Genomic DNA, 16,905 nt, shown 5'->3' with positions numbered 1-16,905 from the left:
ATCAAGAATTTGGAAGACAGGAACAGAGAGAAATTGGAGTGTTGATTTCACAGGCCTCTGTCGGGCTTGGGTTGGGAGCAGCTGTGTGCCCCACTAAAGCTCCCATCTGGAGAACCTCTCCGATGGCTGCAGCTCTCCAGATTCTGGTAACCATTCTTCCCCTTCCCTCTTCAGGCTGGTGTGGTAATGGCTCCTGGGTACTTTGCCGTCCCTTCTTGGTCTCCCTGGCCCTGTCCACACCCTTGCAAATCATCTCTTTATTAATTCCTGTCAGTGTGTCAGTTGAGTCGTTCACCTGTTTCCTATCAGGACCCCGACTGATACAATACGGGAATGACTATAAATATTTTAATACAACCATATGATGACTATTATGTAATAATTAAACATCATTTTTTTAACATCTTTATTCGAGTATAATTGCTTTACAATGGTATGTTAGTTTCTGCTTTATAATAAAGTGAATCAGTTATACATATACATATATCCCCATAACTCTTCCCTCTTACATCTCTCTCCCTCCCACCCTCCCAATCCCACCCCTCTAGGTGGTCACAAAGCACCGAGCTGATCTCCCTGTGCTATGCGGCTGCTTCCCACTAGCTATATATTTTACGTTTGGTAGTGTATATATGTCCATGCCACTCTCTCACTTTGTCACAGCTTACCCTTCCCCCTCCCCGTATCCTCAAGTCCATTCTCTAGCAGGTCTGCGTCTTTATTCCCGTCTTGCCCCTAGGTTCATTCTGATCATTTTTTTTCTTTTTTTTTCTTTTTTCTTAGATTCCATATATATGTGTTAGCATACGGTATTTGTTTTTCTCTTTCTGACTTACTTCACTCTGTATGTCAGACTCTAGGTCCATCCACCTCACTACAAATAACTCCATTTCATTTCTTTTTATGGCTGAGTAATATTCCATTGTATATTGTGCCACATCTTCTTTATCCATTCACCTGTTGATGGACACTTAGGTTGCTTCCATGTCCCGGCTATTGTAAATAGAGCTGCAGTGAACATTGTGGAACATGATTCTTTTTGAATTATGGTTTTCTCAGGGTATATGCCCAGTAGTGGGATTGCTGAGTCGTATGGTAGTTCTATTTTTAGTTTTTTAAGGAACCTCCATACTGTTCTCCATAGTGGCTGTATCAATTTACATTCCCACCAACAGTGCAAGAGGGTTCCCTTTTCTCCACACCCTCTGCAGCATTTATTGTTTGTAGATTTTTTGATGATGGCCATTCTGACCGGTTTCAGATGATATCTCACTGTAGTTTTGATCTGCATTTCTCTAATGATTAATGATGTTGAGCATTCTTTCATGTGTTTGTTGGCAATCTGTATATCTTCTTTGGAGAAATGTCTACTTAGGTCTTCTGCCCATTTTTGGATTGGGTTGTTTGTTTTTTTGATATTAAGCTGCATGACCTGCTTGTAAATTTTGGAGATTAATCCTTTGTCAGTTGCTTCATTTACAAATATTTTCTCCCATTCTGAGGGTTGTCTTTTCATCTTCTTTATGGTTTCCTTTGCTGTGCAAAAGCTTTTAAGTTTCATTAGGTCCCATTTGTTTATTTTTGTTTTTATTTCCATTTCTCTAGGAGGTGGGCCAAAAAGGAACTTGCTGTGATTTATGTCAGAGAGTGTTCTGCCTATGATTTCCTCTAAGAGTTTGATAGTGTCTGGCCTTACATTTAGGTCTTTAATCCACTTTGAGTTTATAAACATCATTTTTACAAATAATACTTTATCTCATGAGAAACTGCTCAGAATGCGATTTTAAAAAGGGTATAAAATGATAGCAAGAGTATGATCTCAATTTTGAAAAGAGAAAGTGTATGAGGTGTTCATGTGTATAAGCAAACATTTAAAAGAAAAGATTGGAAGAAAATATATTGAACTATTAATTAAGGACTTGTTTAATTGAAAAATTTTAGAAATGTTTAGAATATTTTCTTAGTTTTCCAAATTACCCATCATGAGGTTACATTACTTTATAGTCAAATTTAAAAACAAGCTCTTACTTATGTAAATATATATGTTGGTCTATATATGTGTTATATACACTTTTTCTTCATCTAACACACAAATGTAGGTATAGTATAAGACATACATACCATTGTCTTTAAAGTAAATTTTACCTAGGAAAATTATTTTTATTGTTTTATAATGCCATATGGTTTCTAAACACAAAACTATCAGAGGAAGCTGGATGAAAAGTATCATTGATATTAAGTGAAGATTTTACAGAAGGAAGAAATTACATAAAATTCTATAAAATTGAAATCTTTCAAGACCTGAAATACAAGGCAATCCTTATCAAAATAGAATAATAATTATTAAAGTAATAACAATAATGATTCCTACTATATAGTACTTTTCATTTCCAAATCCTTTGTGCATACAATAGTCCATTTTCTTTTCCTAATAACCCAAGGAGAGTTTTGTGACCACCCTCCTCCGCCCAGGAAAATTTTAGCACCATGCCACATTCTGAATTATTGTCTAGAATCCACTTGCACCTGTCTGTTTACAGAGCTGACTAAATGTGATTTAAAGTTACAGGCTATGGTAAACTGAATACTGTTCAGAAAAACTTTAAGGAGCAGTGTGGTATCATTGTTCCAACTATTTCATAGTCTAATCCATTTTCAGTAAAACAGGAGATTTCATTCATTGCTGCACATTGAAAGAGTAAGAAATCAAATAATTAGGACTAAATAAGGACTGGAAAAGAAATCAGAAAATGAGAGAATAAAAGATAAGGCAAGAGCTAGTCATCATGACCTGATTAATGTGATGCTGATTGCTGGGATTCAACTATTGTATGATCAATGATCTAAATGACAACAGCAGAACATAGTTTTTTCCCCCAGGTTTTGTTTTGTTTTGATTTTTAATCTAAAGTTTTATTTCAAGGTCAGTTTATCATAAGGTATGATGAAATAGAATACTCTGCCCTGGGCAACTGATGAGGGCGATTTCGGAAGAGAATACCTGACAGTTTGTCCAACTCACTTGGTCTTACCCACTTCTCTATATGTATCTGGTCTTAGTCTTTAAATTTTGTTTCAATAAAATAGATATTCATTGTAAAGAGTAAACAGTAAAACATCTGGATTAAGTAAAAAAGTAAAAACTTTCTCACTTCCCCACACCAAACCTACTCCTCTGGTGTAACCACTATTAAAAAATAGTTTCATGTGTATCGCTCCACATGGTTTTATGTGGGCATCTGTGTGTGCATCTGTGTGTGTGTTCCTGTGTTCCTTTTCATAAAAATCGATCATACTATTCATACAGTTCTTTAATCTGGGTTTTTAAAAATTTAAATATAAATGATTGACACCTTTGCTTATTAGAACATGTGAATCTACTTAATTTTCTTTCCTACCAAATTTATCTATCCTTTTATTTTATTATTTCTTAGTTAAAGTATAGTTGCTGTACAATATTATATGTTACAGGTGTACAATAGAGTGATTCACAACTTTTAAAGGTTATGCCCCATTTATAGTTATTATAAACTTCTGGCTACATTCCCCATGTTGTACAATACATCCTTGTAGCCTACCTTATACCCAATAATTTGTACCTCCCCCTCCCCTACCTCTCTATTAAGCGCCACCCCCTGCACTGGTAACCACTAGTTTGATCTCTTTATCTGTGAGTCTGTGTCTTTTGTGTTATAGTCACTAGTCTGTTGTATTTTTTAGATTCCACATACAGGTGATATCATACAGTATTTGTCTTTCTCTGTCTGACTTATTTCACTTAGCATAGTGCCCTCCGAGTCCATCCCTGTTGCTGCAAATGGCAAAATTTCACTCTTTTTTGTGGCTGAGTAGTATTCCATTGTATATACAGATAAAGAGATGAATGGATACATTTATCTATCATTTTAAATTGCCTAAACATACATAAATACATTCTTGTTGTAAAATCTATTTCAGTTTTCACTGCTATCTATTCAGGACTTACAGGATGGAAGGTCTTATCATCAAAGACTACACCCTGTGACCCACCCAAGTTTTCCCTCCTTTTTCTGCTCCTGCCTATGCTTCCTCTGCCCACTGTATATCACACTCCAGCACAGTGGGCAAGTACAAAGGTATGGCATGACTAACCCTGAAGGGGATGGATTTCTAGGCAGAAGCAATGCACTGCTCAGGCTAAATCTCAGCCACAGTGCCATGTTATGATGTTTGACTGGCAAAGATACGAAGACATCTGAGGGCTGCCCCACCTCCTACCATTGCATCCTCGTTCATTTTTCTCCTCACCACCATCTCTCATCAAAATCACACCCAGAGCTAGAGCATACTCTTTAGTTAGAACCCTTAACCGTGGAAAAGTTATGACTCTGCACTTCTCCATCATGCAACTAAAAATAAAGCAAAAATAAATATATTTTTTTCTGCATTTGTAAAGTTTGTAATACTTGTCTGCTTTTTAAAAATTTGTGATTTATTGTGATTTATTTTTTCATTCTAAAGAAATGCCCTTTTTATATCTAATTTTGTATATACTTATATCTAACACATTTTTATATCTAATTTTGTGTTCATGGTTTTGTCTTCTCTTTAAAGAAACCTCAAGAACTCCATAAAACCTGGGTATGTCTCTGACTATTATTTTTCTTATACCTGTACATATTTTATAAGTCTTTCCAGATATATTGAATATTTACTAAAAGTGATAAGATTTTTCAAAAGAAAGGGAAAGCAAAGATTTTTGCCTTAGAAAAAATCCTGATCTGCTGTTCAATTCCAGTTCCAGCTTTAGGTTTACGTTTTCCTCCTGGTGCCTCAGTTCCTTTCTTAATACTTAATTCTAGTATCTGTGTTTCTATCTTATTTCTCCTTCTCACTCTTCACCTATTATTCCACCACACCTTCCAACACACAATCCTCCTTCATCTATTCCCTACGTCCTGATTTTCTTTTCCTCTAGAAAAGCATTGTTCATTAAAATTGTATTCTTACCTGTTTCTGAAACCTTGCCTGCTGCTTGACTCCCCAGACACTTTGTTGCTGCCTGGATCCCTCTGTTGCCTTCTTGCAACATTACACCCATCACCTTCCAGGCCTGACTGGATGCCTCTGGCAGGATGTCCCTGACCCCAGCTCTTCACTCTATTGCCCACTGCCAAGCACTTGCCTTACCACTAGTCTCACCCCAGGCCACTTCCTGAGATGTTTATGGGACCATGCCTGTGTCTGACCTGGTCTTGGGGAGAATACCAGTCCCTTCCCAGAGACAGTAAGTACAATGGAGAGGTTACTTGCCTCTCTCCTACTGGCCTTATTTTCCATGAATACTAGTGGAATCATCTGCTTTCTCAGGCTCTAAACCCAGAGTCCACTTTGATGTTGCCTTCTCTTTTGCTTCCTATATCCAGACTAATCTTGCCAACTCTTCATTTTTCCTTCCATTCAGTTTTTTTCTCTACTTCCATCATTTGTTTTCGAACATTTCTTGACAACAACATAATGATGATCATTATTTATATTATCAGTTTCTCTGGTCCAGACACTGTGCTAAGTGTTTTACCTTTATATTTCACATGATGAGAAAGATGCTATTATTATCCATTTTTAGATTTTTAGATGCTATTATTATCCATTTTTAGATTTTTTTTTTGTATGAGAAGTTTAGCTTTAAAGTTATGAGTAACTGGCCTATAAATGGCAGAGCCAAACATCAAGTTCAGGATATTTGGCAAGAGTATCCTAACTGCAACTAAGTCACTCCACTATTTGCCTGATCTGCCTAAACTATCACTTCCATATTTCTACATACTAACTTCTCAATGGCTTTCCAGTGTGGACAGGATAAAGTCCAAACCTCATTACATTAACCTTAGAGCTCAACTCTTTTTGTATGCTCATGCCCTCCTCCTTTATCTAACCTTATTAAATTCCCACCTATCCTTCAAAGAATTTCTCAGTTCTCATGTTCTCTGAGGCCATTCCCAAGTCCCCAACCCATAACCATCCCTTCAGTATCTTAACAGTAATTGTCATATGCTACTTTTATGGTTATTTATTATTTATTTATTTATTTATTTATGTTTTGCTTCTTCATATGATCTTTTTTTTCCTCCCCATTTAGTCTGAAACATCTCTAAAGGCAAATATAAGGGTCTTAACATATCATTTTATTCTTCACAACATTTACAGAAACATCTATCATACAGTAGGAACTCAACATTAAGTGTTCATTGATTTGTTGAATTTCCTACAGTAGACTGTTGGGTCTTATTTTAGTAATTCACAACAGTGATATATAAATTAATTTGAAAAGTTTTTAAATGTGGTCTTCTGGCACAACAAATGTTGTCTTCTAGACAACAGACAACGCTTCAGTGATGTCTCTCACATGGGGCTAATCACACCCACCCCCCCAAGGCCACTCAAAAAGACAGTCTAACACAAGAGACTGAGTCGTAGCATCAGGTGTTCTGACGTTCCCAGACATTTTTGTCACCATTTCTTCCAAAGCAAATTGAAACTATTATTGAAAAGGAGCAACAGATTAAAAGAAGATGAGAAGTGAAATGAACCTGAAAGCAGCCCAAAGGGTCAATTTTAAGGATGCTAAAGCAAACCCATTGCCTTGCTTTGAGTAGCTTTCAGCCTCCAAAAGACTTCTGGAAGGTTCAGTCATGAGAAACCAGGACTAAGCAAAGGGACAGGAGACAGCTAAAGTGGCCAGGAGCTGTGTCATCAGCACGATTTCCTAACTTTTGTCACACATCGTGGCAAAGGCAGTCATACCTTCTTTTCAGGGATACCAAGATATTGATGGGGATAGGCGGTTGGCCCTGGGAATTTCCATCAGTGATCCTGTAGCTACACCAATAAAACAATCTCTAGAAAGTTGATGCTGTCTCTGACTTAAGCAGTGTGAATATAAGCATCTTTAGAAAGCTTTGCTATTCTTATTGACTTAAAACATACATATGAAGTAAAAGCACTGCTTGCTATGCAAATTCAGCTTCCAGATCAGTCCACAATTTACCTTCCAGCCATTTTGTTGTCATTGAACCTGTTCTGTACTGAATTCTGGAGGACCTCCATGGATAGGCAAATTTGTTGCCATTGATATCACTTCCCTTGCAATCTCTCTTGAGGAGGTAACATATTCAGTTTCTAAAAATTGCATCCTTTTGGAATCACCGAGCTCCTTTGAGACCGCTGTTCCATCGCCATCATTGACCATCCCTCTGTATGTAAGCTCACATCATCTAGATTTCTGTCTTTCTCCATTTCCCTGTCAACTCCTCCAGGTCACCTCAACACAGTCCCAGAACACTGACTTACCATTTTCTTTTCTACTCTGTCCCTTATACTTTCTAATATAAACAATGGCCCAACCAATAACCTACTCTCCTCAATTGCAATGACTTTTATTTCCATTTCTGTTAAAAAAAAAAATTATGGCCACCTGGAGCTTCTTTACTTTTTAATTCTTACCTCAAAAGTTTATTTGTCTGTCCATAGCTTTCTACACTGGCTCCCACTCCTATATTCCATATTGTCTTAGGGTTCTCCAGGGAAACAGAATCAATAGAATGTGTGGACAGCTAGCTAGCTAGCTAGATCTATTTTAAGGAATTGGCTCATGCAGTTGTGGAGGCTGGCAAATCCACAATCTGAAGAGTAGGTGTCTTAGTCCATTTAAGTTGCTGTAACAAGATATCACAGACTGGGTAGCTTATAAACAACAGAAATGTCTACAAATAACCCAATTTCATTCCTTTTTCTAGCTGAGTAATATTCCATTGTGTATATGTACCACATTTTCTGAAGTAAGTCAGAAAGAGAAAAACAAATATCATATATTAATGCATATAATGTGGAATCTAGAAAAATGGTACAGATGAACCTATTTGCAGGGGAGGAATGGAGATGCAGACATAGAGAACAGACCTGTGGACAAAGGGGGGAAGGGGAGGGTGGGACTAATTGGGAGATTAGGATTGACATATATACACTACCATGTGTAAAATAGCTAGCTAGTGGGAACCTGCTGTATAGCACAGGGAGCTCAGCTCAGTGCTCTGTGATGACCTAGATGGGTAGCATGGGGGTGGGGTGGGCAGTAGGTCCAAGAGGGAGGGGATATATGTATACATACAGCTGATTCACTTCGTTGTACAACAGAACCTAACACAACATTGTTAAGCAACTATACTCCAATTTAAAAAAATATAAAGTTAAAAAAAAAATAAAATATATGCACTTGAAAAAAAAAAACAGAAATTTATTTCTTGTAGTTCTGGAGGCTGAGAAGTCCAAGATCAAGGTGCCAGCATGGTTGCATTCTTGTGAAGGCCCTCTTCCTTGTTCATGGCTGGTGCCTTCTTACTGTGTCCTCACATAGTAGATGGGGCTAGGAATCTCTGTGGGGTCTCTTTTATAAAGCACTAACCCCTTCCATAAGGGCTCCATCCTCATGATTTAAGCACCTCCCAAAGTCCCCACCTCCTAATACCATCATCTTTGGGGATTAGGATGTCAACATATGAATTTGGGAGGTTCACAAACATTCAGACCATAGCAGTAGGACAGCAGACTGGAGACCAGGGAAGAGTCGCAGTTCAAATATGAAGGCAGTTTGCTAGCAGAATTCCCTACCCCTTAGGGGAAGTCAGTCTTTTTCTTAAGGCCTTCAGCTAATTGGATGAGACCCTTCCGTATTATTATTATGGAGGGCAATCCACTTTACTCAGAGTCTACTGACTTAAATGTTAATGCCAAACAAAAAAATATCTGCACAGAAGCATCTAGAATAATGTTTGGCCAAATATCTGCCTGCCGTGGCCTAGCCAAGTTAACACATAAAATTAACCATCTCACACATACCAGAGTCTGCTCTTTGAACTTACCAAGTCTTCTGGTGGCCCAAGAGCTCCTGTTGATCGGTTCCTTTCTAGCTTTACTCCTTTCTCTTTCTTGGCTGCACGTGTCTACTTTGTGATTACTCTCAAGACCCTTTCCTCAGGCTTTCTGTCTCTTCTGTGCCACATTAACTCCCCATCTTCACTACCATCACTCATATTCACCTCCACTCCAACCACACCAAACAACTCACCCCTCCAAGCATGCACCCTGAACTTCACACCATTCATTGCCTGTAATGCCTGTTTACTATAACCAGTCATTCTCATTCAGCTGAGATATCTCAGCAGAGACATCAGCAAACCCCCATTCTCCCTTGCCAGGCACCATTTATGCCTCCCTCTCTTAAACAGCCTTGGATCTGTATTCACACTGCCAATTACATTGTTGTTCTCAGTACTAAATTCTGAGCCTCATCTGGATATTGATTTCAACTTCATAATAAATTTGTGATCAAACGTATCTATCTTTAGGAAAGGCAGTTGTGCTTTTGTAAACTTAGGCAAGTTAAGTAAATTCTATTGGCTCCATTTCTCCATCTCTTTATTAGATACAAATAATAACAATACTTACCTTGCAGAGCCATTGTGAGGAATAAATGAGATTGTAAAACTAAAGTATATAGAACAATACCTGGGATCTAGTGTGCGCTGGTTGCATGGGAGCTATTATTGCTGTAACTAAAACCATCAGGTGTTTCCAAAAACTTTCAGCAGGGGTGTGCTGGGGCCAACTCATTTGATTGTTAATATTTTCAGGAATTTAGAGATCCAGTTGTAAAACATGCCTATCATTAAAAATTAAATATTATAAACTTAGAATTCAATAAACTGTATAAAAAATAAAGGTCATTAATACTCAAAACTCATCACATCCCACTTATTTTATTCTGCTTTAATATTATTTACGCTCTTACGGTTATGTAACTCCATTGTAGAAACATGGTGGACATGCCATGGGATGGTGTGCTGATGTGCATCTCTTCCCAATTCCATTTCAGGGATGTCATGTCGGTAGCTTGAAAAGGGTCAAGATAGCCAGAAAGTAGCTAACACTACAAATCAGGCCCTCATTTATTGTGTATTGATTGTTTAGGCTAAAAGTAATGGAGAAAACGTTAATAATGCAAATTCTGCTTCACAGTGTGTTGTATCAAGTGCCAAAGTGAAAGAGTTTCAATTTAATGAAATACAACTTTTGTACAAGGGTTACATCTAGTTCAATGATAAATCATATATCAGATTTCATAACAAAAGATTTATTGGAAAAGAGGTAGCAGGTTGGAATGTAACTTTTGTCAAATCATGGTTGAATTGCATACAAGAGTTCTACAAAAACTAACAGTAGCATTCTGTCGGAATCAACTGGATATGTGGAATTTACAAAAGAGCATTGTATATTTTATTATTATTTATAAATAGTGTACTCTACATTCTTTATATATGTAAAATTTATAATAAATTTATGTACATATGTAGATATATACACACACTTTTTGTTTTTCCTAAGAGCCTTGTTGTGAAACTTTTACCAGCACACTGTTGCCTTCAGATTTTCTTACCAGCCAAAGGATATAAAAAGATAAAAATAGTTTTACCAAGGCTGGAAGTCATAGTGAAAGTAGATGGTGAAAAGGATAAATGGGTATCACCTTAAGTAAACAATGGAATCATTCAAATGAGAATATTTGAAAATAGTTATTATTAAGTAATAGAACTCAGAAGCTTAAAATAATGAGTTTTTGTTTGTTTTTATTGCTTATGAATCTACATTTCAGCTGTGTAGTTCTGATCATCTGATTCAGGTTTGGCTGGACTCATACACGTATTCACAATCAGCTGGGGTGTCACTGGGACTTAGGTGGTCAAGGATGGCTTCACTCACGTCAGGTGATGGTCTGGCTGTTGGCTGGGGTGATAGGATTAATTGGGCTGTATGACCCCATCTACCAGTAGGATTGCCCCAGCTTATTTTCATAGCGTCTGGATAAGATTAACATAAGGCCTAGACTCAAAAGTGACATAAACTCACTTCCTCCTCATTCTGTTGGCTAAAGCAAGTCACAAATCTAGCTCAGATTCAGGCAGTAGGGAAATAAAGTCCACCTCTTAATGGTAGTCTGTGAAGTCACATTGCAAAGAGGGTGGATAAAGAGAGGCATGAACAATTGGGGTCAACAATCTACCACAATGTTTTCTGCCATCTCCATACATTCATCTCAGGATAGAACTGAAATATTATTTACCTTGGTTAAGCCCATGAATGGGGTCAGGCCAGCTGTAATCAAACAAAAATCCTCTTTGTTTTTGGACTCTGGTCCTGCACTCGTTCCCCATTTTCTCAATATTAGCAAAATATCTAGACCTATTCTAGATATGGATAAAATAGCTAGAATTTATAGTCATGATTCCTCCATTCTCACAAAAAGAAGTCCATATAGTGTAAATAAGGAAGTAGAATCAAGTTATACAGGAAAACAGTTAAAGAGATTTAGTAGAATTAAGGAAGCCGAATAAAATTTAACATCCCAAACGCCAAGAAAAATATGATCAAAATGCTGTGAATTTACAAAGGAGAAGTAGACACTCAAAATAAATATGTAAAGGGAACAAAACGTAAGGGGAAAAAATGGATTGCTTTATTTCCAGATAGAAACCCTAAGGTTAGAAAGGAACTACACTGTGATAAAACCTTTTCTCTCCCTTGAATGCCCTTACCAAAATTTGTAAATTATATATTTATTTATTGGCTGGTGGTTTTGTTGATTTCTGTACACTTGGCACCTAACATAATATCTAGCTCTGTAAACACTTAAATATTGAAGTAAGGCCTGGATGAATGAGATGAAAATGATATTCATAGAAAAATTTAAAACATGTATCCATTTCAGTAACATTTTCTTTTTAAGAATCACTTCCTACATAGTCTTCAAAAGTAAGACAGTGGAAAGAAAGGGCCCCTCCTAAATATTGGGAAACACTTGAAGATGACCATAGTTCTCTTCTTTGGGACGCTGCAGAAGAATTCCAGAATGGCACTAACCTTCACATCTATTCAAACTAATCAGCCTTGTTCCTTCTGCACAGCAGTGTAATCTGAACAAATAATACTCATGCATCTGTTTATAATGCTGTTATATGCAGATCACACTCACCGATTTGGTTCTCAATCACAGTAGTGACTATCTCTCAAGTATTTAGCCAATCATATAAAATAATCCTGCCCACTGATTCAGAATAGAATTAGGGAAGAAAGGAGAAAGGTGAAATTTTAATATTCATAGAGTGATTAAATGCCGGGACCTATCCTGGAGACCGTAAATACATCATCCCATTGGCTTCTCTGAAACAATTCTTCAGGATAAATAGTATAATCCCCATTTTACAGGTGAGAAATCTGAGTCTCCAAGAGGTCAAATAAATTGGTCATGTTTACAGTTCATAGATGGCAGATGTGGGATTTGAACTCTAGCATGTCTGTCTGATTCTAAAGCTTTGGTGCATTCTACCTTCTAGCTATACAATTTCATCTGCTCTATCTTCCATAATCAAGTGAGTCTGTTTCTGTTTTTAATCTTAATTGGGAAGAAGCTTTATAATTTGTTAGTGGCAACATAGTAGAAAAGAAAAAATAATTCCCAAGCGTCTCCTTCCATTGATGGTGCTTCTGGAAACACTCTCGGCCAAGAGTATGCCATGTTTCAGCCTCAGAAATGAACATTCTCACCAGCTGTGGTTCATGCTGAAGCAGAATTCTGATCCATGACTAAGATAAGCCCCTCTTTCTGCTAATGCAGATCCCAAATCTTGCTTTACCCCTAGTATTATTCATCCAATTCTGGTTGGCACTGGTCCTTGGCTCCACTCCCAGAATCAGTACATTCTCAAGCCAAACCAGTCTTCTATTTCATATTATGTCTGCTTTTCATGGTGGGAGTCTCAGAGAAAAGGAAACAGATATAGGCTATGTCAATAGAGCATATTGTAGGGTTGGGAGTGAAGTAATTTTAGAGGAAGTTTGAAATTTTGCTAAGTAATAGCAATTATGAAGTTAAAGCACAATTACATGCAACCACCATACATAATATGAAAGAGAAAGATACTATAAACAAGTGGTAAGAGAAGACAGAGGTGGACATCAGCGTGCACACAGGGACAAGAAAAAAGCCTTCCAAGGATTAATATAATTTCTTTCAGAAGCAAGCAGCACAAGGCATTTTAATTCCACTCACTCTTCTATTTGACTAAATTATTTTTATGCTCTATGCTATTCCTAGCCAAGTGCTCTCTAATCCAGTGCTTCTCAAACTCGAGTGCATGAAAATCACCCAGAGAATTTGTTAAGAGGCAGATTCTAATCCAGTAGCTCTGGGGTGGGGTCTGAGACTCTTCATTTCTAACAAGCTTGCAGGTGGTGTCCATGTTGCTGACTTGGAAACGCACTTTGAGTAGCAAGGCTTTTGTCCACAAGACACTCTCTTGGAGGGTAAGAGGAGTAAGAAGATCTAGTATTAGAAAATGAGGTCAAAAAGAACACATATTTTACATTTTTAAAAAATTCTCTACTTTGGACCATGAGCACAGACATTCCATATAAGACTGAGTTCAGAAACCTATTATGCTTGTCTTTGAAAAATAATATTTATTTATTTTGCTGATTTCTGGGATTTGAGAGCAGTTAGTTCCTCAAATGTTAGGTCTGTGTTTATGCAAATGAAAATGAATCTAGACTTTTACTTTCAAAAGTCCAATAAGATGTCCTCCCAAGTTCCTTCTGACTTGGCACATATACTTATATCCATATGAATATTTATTCATCTATACTATATGAAACTATATGGTACTTTTTAGCCCCAAATATTTTTCTCCCATTTAACTCTGTCTCTGTAGAATTAGTATTTTACAACTGAATCAAGTGAATGATGGACTTCCAAGAAATTTTCCATGGATCTAGAAAATTTCCATGAATACATATATGTACAAATTGAGAACCCTTCATTCCTCATACATATACATACAAATAGTAGAAACATATATGTACAAATTGAGGTAGAAATAAAGATGATAAAAAAAAAAGAGCCTAATAAGATTATTTTTTTCTTATATGGATGAATTTATGAAGCCACAAAAATAAACATCAATTTCATTCATTTTATATGGGCATACATATGTCATCTAAATCAAAATTGTGGTTTTTAAGGTAAAAATACATACAGCACAATTTGGGGATTTCTTTTTGACAAGCAATAATAAGTTTCAGTCTAGTCAGCGATAACCTAGTCTAAGAAAAGGTTTCACCAATATATGAGGGACACAGATTTGCTCCCTCTTTACAGAAGCTTTACACCAGAAAGAAGAAATCGGGAATAAGATTTCTGCTTGTAAAACAAAGCAATATCTTTATCAGTGATGTAGTCACTTTTGATACTCCTTACTTCCCGGTTTAGAAAAACAAGGCACATAGAGGTTAGTCAACTTGTTCAATGTGGTGCAGTCATCAGCTGCAGAGGAGGCATGAGGGTGAAAGTCACCCACCGACACAGATGCTGGAGTTCCCCACTTCAAACCACACTGTGGGCACACTTAGAGTCTACCCAATGTTGCTTTTCAGTCCTTTGATTTCTTGCCCTCATGCATGTCATTGGTCCCTGTCTTTTATCATTGATATGATGGAATTTTCCCAGGCAGTCTCTAACTCAGTTTGCCAATGTTAAGATTTGGGTCCCAGGAAGAATAACTATCCTTTTTGTCATCAGTATTTTTTCCCTGATCCACTGGTGTCAATAGTGAAATTCACTTGCTTCTTCTCCCACCGCTGCCATCCATAAGGAGGGTTTGAGAAACCTCCAATCTTCCCCTCCCACACCAGCCCACTTCCACTGTTTTCCCGTGGTTACTTCCAGTACCAACTTATGGAAGCACATGATTCTGCCACTCACCCAGCTCAGTTACTCAGAGTCAAGAAGGAAAGGAAAAGTGAACTGTCTTATATTGGAGAAACTTCTCCCTTTACAACAAAAACATCTGCTCTATCCTTCACAGCTAGAATGACCAAGTAATTTACAGTCTGAATCAGGACACTTTTGAAAATGAAAGGGGTTAGATTAAAATTAGCCCCAGATTATAGCATCAGTTGGAACTGTCCTGGGCCCCCGACAGCATATGGCTGCCCTGTCCATGGCTTGCATGGGTCCCTTTGCGGACTGGTCTTGGAGAACACTGGGAAAGGTCTTGAATGCCAGGAGGTTTGGTGGACCCTGAGCGGTTACTATGAGTGAAATGTGGGCTTGAGCTTCTGGAAATTCACCACATTATAACCTTGAGGTTCCAATTGGCTTAATAACTTTTAAGAACTTAAATTATAATGAACACACACAGCGATATACACAAAGCAGTGGATTGAAGGAAGAGCTAAGACATTTTTTTTTTTGTTCTTGCTTCCAGTTGATTTAAAACCTCTTACTGTTAGATGTAAAACATTTTATGTTTGCTGAGCGCTTACATCAGAAGCCAATGTTGATCAAGAGAAGAAAACCAGAAAAGTTTATATTTAATTATCTTTGGCTTCCCATTCCCATTCTTTGTTTAAGAGCCAAACTTGTGTTTAATTTATAAAGGAAACAAGGTTCAGAAGTGATTAAATTATGCTAAGTAGGTGTTAAAATGCTTTTAATTGACAACCTTTTTTTTTTTTTTTTTTTTTTGTCTGCACTGCGCCGCTTGTGGGATGTTAAGTTACCCGACCAGGGATTGATCCCAGGCCCCCATCGTGGGAGCAGAGTCCTAACCACTGGACCACCAGGGAATTACCTACAACCCCTTTTAAAATACAAAAGTTCCCCTTTTGAGTGACATCTAATCACCTCAAGGACAATTACAATGACACAGAGGAGTGGGAAGCTGTATCGGTTTACGCTGCTTTACGGATTCCACTTCTAAAATATTTCCCTCTACTCCACAAATCCAATCTTTGCCTCGGGTAGTTTCCCAACTCTTAATCCTCTTCAGTTCAACTGCAGCCCCCGTTATCTTTTGCAAATGCTATTCTGAACCTGTAACTCTAGTTTAGATCCTCTCCAGGACACCCCTTAAAGAAATTCCAAGATCTTAAATCCAATTTACAAATCCCTGCATCCTCTCCACCACCAGCCTTATCACTGAGCAAGTAATTTGCTCTTGTTTGTTGAATGTTTATAACTGAAGATAAAAAAAGACGTGGCCATGCTTCTCCCTCAAAGGAGAGGCTTTGAACAGATGATCACCCTACGAGTGTGGAGATGAGCTGAGGCTTCCCAAAGGCTAGTTTGAGAAAAACTTTCCGTTTTGTTTTGCTGAACTTGGTGGTAATTGGGGAAGCATCTAGAAGGAACCGAGAGAGGACAGAAAGTGATTCAGTCTAGAAAGCAGGTGGAGGAACAGGATCTTAGACTGTGGAGAAGAGCTGAAAATTGCAGAAGGCTGGGAACATTGCAAGGGAAGGGAAGGGAGAAGCCAAGAATGGAGGAGAAGTTTCTGAACTATTTTTAAATCTCTTTCAGGTTGTAAGAGCTCATTCAAACAAGAGAAGGCTTATGTGTTGTGCCATAGATGTGGTCCCTCTGACTCAGTGATTCCCAATCTTGACTGCACGTTGAAATAACAAGGAGCTCTTTAAAATGCTAACGCCTAGGATTCATCTCCAGGTGTTCTGCTGTGTCTGCTCTGGGGTGGGGCTCAGACTTATAGTGTTTAAAAGCCCCAGGTGACTCTTGTGAAGATTAAATGAAATTACGCATATGAATGCACTTTGCACAGTGCTTTCTAAAGGTTAGCTCTAATTGATGGGATTACTAAATCAATAGCCACTGAATTTCAAAGCAAAGGGGAGAAACAGCACAGTGATGGACTCTGCTAGGGCTTAAGCTCAGTTCAGAATAAGTCTTTGTACTGTATCTTGAAGCCCAAGTTAGATAAAGAAGGGGGCTCATGTTGCCCAGGAGAAGGAAGAGCATATGAA

The 16,905-nt window shown here is 37.7% G+C and overlaps 1 long non-coding RNA gene across 1 annotated transcript in view; it reads left to right on the top strand.

The window, feature by feature from the left end:
* Positions 1-16,905, top strand: part of LOC132376419 (uncharacterized) — a 114,210-nt gene that overhangs the window by 48,827 nt on the left and 48,478 nt on the right. The gene's annotated exons all lie outside the window — the stretch shown is intronic.

The sequence above is a fragment of the Balaenoptera ricei genome, chromosome 12, assembly GCF_028023285.1.
Source record: "Balaenoptera ricei isolate mBalRic1 chromosome 12, mBalRic1.hap2, whole genome shotgun sequence".
NCBI lineage: Eukaryota > Metazoa > Chordata > Mammalia > Artiodactyla > Balaenopteridae > Balaenoptera > Balaenoptera ricei.
This window is presented reverse-complemented; position numbering and strand designations above follow the sequence as displayed.